We start from the raw sequence: 9,103 nt of genomic DNA on the forward strand, positions 1-9,103 counted from the left end.
AACCCCTGAACCAAGAGAGAAAATCAAATGTATATCAAATGTAAGCCTAATATGGGGATTAGGATGGAGAGTCATTTGATGGAAGAGGCAGTTACAGGATAGAATTTTTTTTTCCACACAGATTTTTCTCCCCTCCTTTCTTTCTCTGCTCCCTCCCCCTCCCCATGTGTGTGTGTGTGTGTGTGTGTGTGTGTGTGTGTTGTTTTTCAGATTCTTTTCTATTATGTGAAAGTGAAAGCCACTCAGTCATGTCCAACTCTATGCGACTCCATGGACTATACAGTCCATGGAATTCTCTAGGCCAGATACTGTGTATAGTTACCAGTGCTAAACAGTAGGTCCTTTTTAAATCTATTTTATATATCAGTTCAATTCAGTCGCTCAGTCGTGTCTGACTCTTTGTGATCCCATGGACTGCAGCACACCAGGCTTCCCTGTCCATCACCAAGTCTCAGAGCTTGCTCAAACTCATGTCCATTGAGTTGGTGATACCATCCAACCATCTTATCCTATGTCATCCCCTTCTCCTCCTGCCTTCTATCTTTCCTAGCATGAGGGTCTTTACTAGTGAGTCAGTTCTCCACATCAGGTGCCCAAAGTATTAGAGTTGCAGCTTCAGCCCCAGTTCTTCCAATGAATATACAGGACTGATTTCCTTTAGGATGGACTGGTTGGATCTCATTGCAGTCCAAGGGACTCTCAAGAGTCTTCTCCAACACCACAGTTCAAAAGAATCAATTCTTCACTGCTCAGCTTTCTTCATAGCCCAACTCTCACATCCATACATGACTACTGGAAAAACCATAGCTTTGACTAGACAAACCATTGTCGGCAAAGTAATGTCTCTGCTTTTCAATATGCTATCTAGATTGGTCATAGTTCTTCTTCCAAGGTGCAAGCATCTTTTAATTTCATGGCTGTAGTCATCATCTGCAGTGATTTTGGAGATCACTGCAGATAGTGATAGACTATTTGGAAATAGTCTGTCACTGTTTTCATTGTTTCCCCATCTATTTGCCACGTTGTGATGGAACTGGATGCCATGATTTTAGTTTTCTGAAGGTTGAGTTTTAAGCCAGCTTTTTCACTCTCAACTCTTTCGCTTTCATCAAGAGGCTCTTTAGTTCCTCTTTACTTTCTGCCATAAAGATGGTGTCATCTGCATATCTGAGGTTATTGATATTTCTCCTGGCAATCTTGATTCCAGCTTGTGCTTCATCCAGCCCAGCATTTTGCATGATGTACTCGGCATATAAGTTAAATAAGCAGGGTGACAATATACAGCCTTGATGTACTCCTTTCCCAATTTGGATCCAATCCAAAATTAATAATAACTATTAATATTATATAATTATATTATATACTATAATAAATATTAAAGTATTATAAGATAATAATTATATACATATTAGCATGTATATGTTAATCCTAAACTCCTAATTTATTCCCCAAACCTCCTATCCCTTTTGGTAATCCTAAGCTTTTTCTATGTCTATGAGTCTATTTATGTTTTGTAAATAAGTTTATTTGTATTATTTTTAAGATTCCACATATCAGTTCAGTCGCTCAGTCATGTCTGACACTTTGCGACCCCATGAACAGCAGCACGCCAGGCCTGCCTGTCTATTACCAACTCCTGGAGTTCACTCAAACCCATCTCCATTGAATCAGTGATGCCATCCAACCATCTTATCCTCTGTTGTCCCCTTCTCCTGCCCTCAATCTTTCCCAACATCAGGGTCTTTTCAAATGAGTCAGCTCTTCACATCAGGTGGTCAAAGTATTGGAGTTTCAGCTTCAACATCAGTCCTTCCAAAGAACACCCAGGCCTGATCTCCTTTAGGATGGACTGGTTGGATCTCCTTGAAGTCCAAGGGACTCTCAAGAGTGTTTTCCAACACCACAGTTCAGAAGCATCAATTCTTCTTCTATGAGTCTATTTCTGTTTTGTAAATAAGTTTATTTGTATCATTTTTAAGAGTCCACATATAAGTGATATCATATGATATTTGTCTTTTTCTGACTTATTTAACTTAATATGATCATCTCCAGGTCCATACATGTTGCTACAAATGGCATTATTTCATTCTTTTCTATGGTTGAGTAATAGTCCCATTGTGTGTATGTGTGTGTACATACACACACAACATCTTCTTTATCCACTTATCTGTTGATAGACATTTAGGTTACCTCCATGTCTTGGCTACTGTAAATAGTGCTGCAATGAAACTTGGGGTACTTGGGTCTCTTCAAATTAGAGTTTTATCCAGATATATGCCCAGAAGTGGGATTCTAGGATCATATGCTAACTCTGTTTTTAGTTTTTTAAGGAAACTCTATATTAGTCTCCATAGAGGCTCTACCAATTTACTTTCCCACCAATGGTGTAGAACGGTTTCTTTTTCTCTACACCCTCTCTCAGTTCAGTCGCTCAGTGGTGTCCGACTCTTTGCAACCCCATGAATCGCAGCACGCCAGGCCTCCCTGTCCATCACCATCTCCCGGAGTTCACTCAGACTCACATCCATCAAGTCCATGATGCCATCGAGCCATCTCATCCTCTGTAGTCCCCTTCTCCTCCTGCCCCGAATCCCTCCCAGCATCAGAGTCTTTTCCAATGAATCAACTCTTCGCATGAGGTGGCCAAAGTACTGGAGCTTCAGCTTTAGCATCATTCCTTCCAAAGAAATCCCAGGGCTGATCTCCTTCAGAATGGACTGGTTGGATCTCTTTGCAGTCCAAGGGACTCTCAAGAGTCTTTTCCAACACCACAGTTCAAACGCATCAATTCTTTGGCACTCAGCCTTCTTCACAGTCCAACTCTAACATCCATACATGACCACTGGAAAAACCATAGCCTTGACTAGACAGACCTTAGTCGGCAAAGTAATGTCTCTGCTTTTGAATATACTATCTAGGTTGGTCATAACTTTTCTTCCAAGGAGTAAGCGTCTTTGAATTTCATGGCTGCAGTCACCATCTGCACTGATTTTGGAGCCCCCCAAAATAAAGTCTGACACTGTTTCTACTGTTTCCCCATCTATTTCCCATGGAGTGATGGGACCAGATGCCATGATCTTCGTTTTCTGAATGTTGAGCTTTAAGCCAACTTTTTCGCTCTCCTCTTTCACTTTCATCAAGAGGCTTTTAGTTCCTCTTCACTTTCTGCCATAAGGGTGGTGTCATCTGCATATCTGAGGTTATTGATATTTCTACCAGCAATCTTGATTCCAGCTTGTGTTTCTTCCAGTCCAGCATTTCTCATGATGTAATCTGCATAGAAGTTAAATAAGCAGGGTCACAATATACAGCCTTGACGTACTCCTTTTCCTATTTGGAACCAGTCTGTGGTTCCATGTCCAGTTCTAACTGTTGCTTCCTGATCTGCATACAGATTTCTGAAGAGGCAAGTTAGGTGGTCTGGTATTCCCATCTCTTTCAAAATTTTCTACAGTTGATTGTGATCCACACAGTCAAAGGCTTTGGCATACTCAATAAAGCAGAAATAGATGTTTTTCTGGAACTCTCTTGCTTTTTCCATGATCCAGCAGATGTTGGCAATTTGATCTCTGGTTCCTCTGCCTTTTCTAAAACCAGCTTGAACATCAGGGAGTTCATGGTTCATGTATTGCTGAAGCATGGCTTGGAGGATTTTGAGCATTACTTTGCTAGCATGTGAGATGAGTGCAATTGTGTGGAATTTAGACCATTCTTTGGCATTGCCTTTCTTTGGGATTGGAATGAAAACTGACCTTTTCCAGTCCTGCGGCCACTGCTGAGTTTTCCAAATTTGCTGGCATATTGAGTGCAACACTTTCAGAGCATCATCTTTCAGGATTTGAAACAGCTCAACTGGATTCCATTACCTCCACTAGCTTTGTTCATAGTGATGCTTTCTAAGGCCCACTTGACTTCACATTCCAAGATGTCTGGCTCTAGATTAGTGATCACATCATCATGATTATCTGGGTCATGAAGATCTTTTTCTTTTTTCTGCTTTATTTTTTTTTTTCATCACAAATAGAAATTTATTAGAAAGGACATATAGAACTCAAGCTCAAAATATTCTGGGCCTTACCAGGCACCAGAGAGGCCCGAGGAGCCAGGCAGGTTATAGTCCATGGGGTTGCAAAAGAGTCAGACATGACTTAGCGACTAAACAACAATAATATTCTTCATGAAGATCTTTTTTGTACAGTTCTTCCGTGTATTCTTGCCACCTCTTCTTAATATCTTCTGCTTCTGTTAGGTCCAGACCATTTCTGTCCTTTATCAAGCCCATCTTTGCATGAAATGTTCCCTTGGTATCTCTAATTTTCTTGAAGAGATCTCTAGTCTTTCCCATTCTGTTGTTTTCCTCTATTTCTTTGCATTGATCGCTGAAGAAGGCTTTCTTATCTCTTCTTGCTATTCTTTGGAACTCTGCATTCAGATGCTTATATCTTTCCTTTTCTTCTTTTCTTTTTGCCTCTCTTCTTTTCACAGCTATTTGTAAGGTCTCCCCAGACAGCCATTTTGCTCTTTTGCATTTCTTTTCCATGGGGAGCCTCTCTAGCATTTATTATTTATAATGATGGCCATTCTATCTGATACAAGGTGATAACTCATTGTAGTTTTGATTTGCATTTCTATTTTAACTAGCAATGTTGAATATTTTTGCTTCTGTATATAGACTATGCATGTCTTCTTTGGAGAAATATCTATTTAGATCTTCTGCCCAGATTGGGTTGCTTGTTTGTTTTTATAGCTGATGAGCTGTTTGTATATTTTGGAAATTATTCCCTTATTGGTCTCAATGTTTGCAAATATTTTCTCCCAGTCTTTAGGTTGCCTTTTTGTTTTCATTATGGTTTCTTTTGCTGTGTAAAACCTTTTAAGTTTAATTAGGTCCCATTTGTTTGTTTTTGTTTTTCTTTCTATTATGAGAGAGATCCAAAAACATACTGGTATGGTTTATGTCACTGACTGTCCTGCCTATGTTTTCCTCTAGAAGCTTTGTAGTTTTATGGTATCTGGGCTTACATTTAGGTCTTTAATCCATTATTGAATATAGTGTTAGAGAATGTTCTAATTTCATTGTTTTACAAGTAGCTGTCCAGTTTCTCCAGCACCATTTACTGAAGAGGCTATATTTGCCCCATTTATATTCTTGCCTCCTTTGTCAAAAATAAGGTACCTATGTGTGCATGAGTTTATTTCTTGTTTATATCTTGTTCCATTGGTCTATATTTCTGTTTTTGTGCCAGGACCATACTGTCTTGATGACTGTAGCTTTGCAGTATGATTTGAAGGCAGGAAGGTCGATTGCTCCAGCCCCATTCATCTTTTTCAAGACTGCTTTGGCTATTCAGGGTATTTTTTGTTTCCATATGAATTGTGAAATTTTTTGTTCTAATTCTGTGAAAAATGCCTACAGTAATTTGATAGGGATTGCACTGAATCTGTAGATTACATTTGGTAGTACAGTCATTTTCACAGTATTGATTCTTCTTACCCAGGAACATGGACTATCTCTCCATCTGTTTATGTCATCTTTGATTTCTTTCATTATTGTCTTATAATTTTATGTGTACAGTTCTTTTGTCTCCTTAGGTAAGTTTATTCCTAGGTATTTTATTCTTTTTGTTGCAATGGTGAATGGGGTTGATTCTTCAATTTCTCTTTCTGCTTTTTCATTGTTGTTATATAGAAATGCAAGTGATTTCTGTGTATTGATTTTGTATCCTGCAACTTTATTAAATTCACTGATGAGCTCTAGTAATTTTCTGATACTATCTTTAGGGTTTTCTATATACAGTATCATGTCATCTGCAAACAGTGAGAGCTTTACTTCTTTTCCAATCTGGATTCCTTTTATTTCTTTTTATTCTCTTATTGCTGTAGCTAGGGCTTCCAGAACTACATGGATTAACAGTGGCAAAAGTGGACACCCTTGTCTTGTTCCTGATCTTAGGAGGAATGCTTTCAGTTTTTCACCATTGAGAATAATGTTTGCTGTAGGTTTATCATATGTGGCCTTTACTATGTTGAGGTAGGTTCCTTCTATGCCCATTTTTTAAAGAGTTTCAGTCATAAATGGGTGCTGAATTTTGTCAAAGGCTTTTTCTGCATCTATTGAGATGATCATATGGTATTCATCTTTCATTTGTTAATATGGTATATCACATTGATTGATTTGCATATATCGAAGAATCCTTGCATCCATGGAATAAACCCGACTTGATCATGATATATGAGCTTTTTGACGTGTTGCTGAATTCCGTTTGCTAAAATTTTGTTGAAGATTTTTGCATCTATGTTCATCAGTGATAGTGGCCTGTACTTTTCTTTTTTGTGTGTTGTCTTTGTCTAGTTTTGGTATGAGGGTGATGAGTTTGGAAGTGTTCCTTCCTCTGCAATTTTTTGAAAGAGTTTTAGAAGGATAGGCAAGAGCTCTGCATTGTCTGTTGTAACCTCTCCTTTTTAATTTCTAATTCTGTTGATTTGATTTGTCTCTCTTTTCTTTTTTTGGATGAGTCTGGCTAAAGGTTTATCAATTTTATCTTCTCAAAGAACCAGCTTTTAGTTTCATTAATCTTTACTGTTGTTTCTTTCATTTCTTTTTCATTTATTTCTGCTCTGATTTTTATGAATTCTTTCCTCCTACTAATTTTTGGGGTGTTTTTTTGTTGTTGTTCTCCTTTTTCCAGTTGTTTTAGGTGTAAAGTTAGGTTGTCTATTCGATGTTTTTCTTGCTTCTTGAGGTAGGATTGTATTGCTATAAACTTCCCCCGGGACTGCTTTTGCTGCATCCCGTAGGTTTTGAGTTGTCATGTTTTCATTGTCATTTGTTTCTATAAATTTTTTTATTTCCCTTTTGATTTCTTCAGTAATCTTGGTTATTCAGAAACATATTGTTTAATCTCCATGTGTTTGTGTTTCTTACAGTTTTTTTCTTGTAATTGATATCTAGTCTCATAGCATTGTGGTTGGAGAAGATGCTTGATACAATTTCAATTTTCTTAAATTTACTGAGGTTTGATTTGTGACCCAAGATGTGGTCTATCCTGGAGAATGTTCCATGTGAACTTGAGAAGAAGGTGTATTCTTCTGCACTTGGATGGAATGTATTGAAGATATCAATGAGATCCATCTCATCTAATGTATCATTAAGACTTGTGTTTCCTTGTTAATATTCTGTTTTGATGATCTGTCCATTGGTGTGAGTGGGGTGTTAAAATCTCCTACTATTATTGTGTTATTGTCAATTTCTCCTTTTATGTCTGTTAGTGTTTGTCTTAGGTATTGAGGTGCTCCTATTTTGGGTGCATAGATATTCACAACTGTTATGTTTTCCTCTTGGATTGATTCCTTGATCATTATGTAGTGTCCTTCCTTATCTCTTGTAATCTTTACTTTAAGATTTATTTTGTCTGATATGAGGATTGCTACTCCAGCTTTATTTTGCTTCCTGTTTGCATGGGATATATTTTTCCATCCTCTCACTTTCAGTCTATATGTGTCTTTAGGTCTGTAGTGAGATTCTTATAAATACATATATATGGGTCTTCTTTTTGTATCCATTTGGCCAGTCTGTGTCTTTCGGTTGGGGCATTTAATCCGTTTATATTTAGAATAATTATTGATATATATGTTCCTATTGTCATTTTCTTAATTGTTTGGGATTGATTTTGTAGGCCTTTTTCTTCTCTTGTATTTCTTGAATATTTAAGTCCCTTTAACATTTGCTGTAAAGCTGGTTTGATGGTACTGACTTCTCTTAACTTTTGCTTGTCTGAAAAGCTTTCTATTCCTCATTCAGTTTTGAACAAGATCCTTGCCAGGTACAGTAATCTTGGTTGTAGATTTTTCCCTTTCAGTATTTTAAATATATCCTGCCATTCCCTTCTGGTCTGCAGAATTTCTGCTGAAAGATCAGCTGTTAAACGTATGGGGTTTCCCTTGTATGTTACTTGTTGCTTTTCCCTTGCTGCTTTTAATATTCTTTCTTTGTGTTTAGTTATTGTTAGTTTGATTAGTATGCGTCTTGGTGTGCTTCTCCTTCAGTTTATCCTGTATGGGACTCTGCACCTCTTGGACTTGATTGACCATTTCTTTTTCCATGTTGGGGAAATTTTCAACTATAACCTTTTCAAAAATGTTCTCATACCCTGTCTTTTTCTCCCCTTCTTCTGGAACCCCTATAATTCGAATGCTGGTGCATTTGATATTGTCCCAGAGGTCTCTGAGACTATCCTCAGTTCTTTCCATTTTTTTCACTTTATTCTGCTCTTCAGAAGTTATTTCCACCACTTTATCTTCCAGCTCACTGATTTGTTCTTCCGTTTCAGATATTCTGCTTTTGATTCATTCTAGAGTATTTTTAATTCCAGTAATTGTGTTGTTTGTCTGTTTATTCTTTAATTCTTCTAGGTCTTTGTTAATTAATTCTCGCATTTTCTCCATTCTGTTTTCAAGGTTTTTGATCATCTTTACTATCATTATTCTGAATTCTTTTTCAGGTAGTTTACCTATTTCCTCTTCATTTATTTGGACTTCTGTGTTTCTAGTTTGTTCCTTCATTTGTGTAGTATTTCTCTGCCTTTTCATTATTATTTTTTTAAGTGATTGTGTTTGAGGTCTCCTTTTCCCAGGATTCAAGGTAGAATTCTTTCTTCCTTTTGGTTCCTGCCCTCCTAAGGTTGGTCCAGTGGTTTGTGTAAGCTTCATATAGGGTGAGATTTGTGCTGGTTTTTGTTTGTTTTTCCTCTGATGGGCAAGGCTAAGTGAGGTGGTAATCCTGTCTGCTGATGACTGGATTTGTATTTTTGTTTTGTTTGTTGTTTAGATGAGGCATTATGCACAGGGTTGCTACTGGTGGTTGGGTGATGCTGGGTCTTTTATTCAAGCGGTTTCCTTTGTGTGAGTTCTCACTATTTGATCCTCCCTAGGGTTAGTTCTCCGGTAGTCTAGGGTCTTGGAGTCAGTGGTCTCACTCCAAAGGCTCAGGGCTTGATATTCAGTTTTGCATGGTTCTATACGTTCGTTTCCACTGGTCAGGTACTCCTGTCCACTCTCAACTTGTGTTCTGCATACACTTCTGTGTCTGAAGGTGTATTTCTGA

Source organism: Ovis aries, chromosome 5 (genome assembly GCF_016772045.2).
Source record: "Ovis aries strain OAR_USU_Benz2616 breed Rambouillet chromosome 5, ARS-UI_Ramb_v3.0, whole genome shotgun sequence".
NCBI classification, from domain to species: Eukaryota; Metazoa; Chordata; class Mammalia; order Artiodactyla; family Bovidae; genus Ovis; species Ovis aries.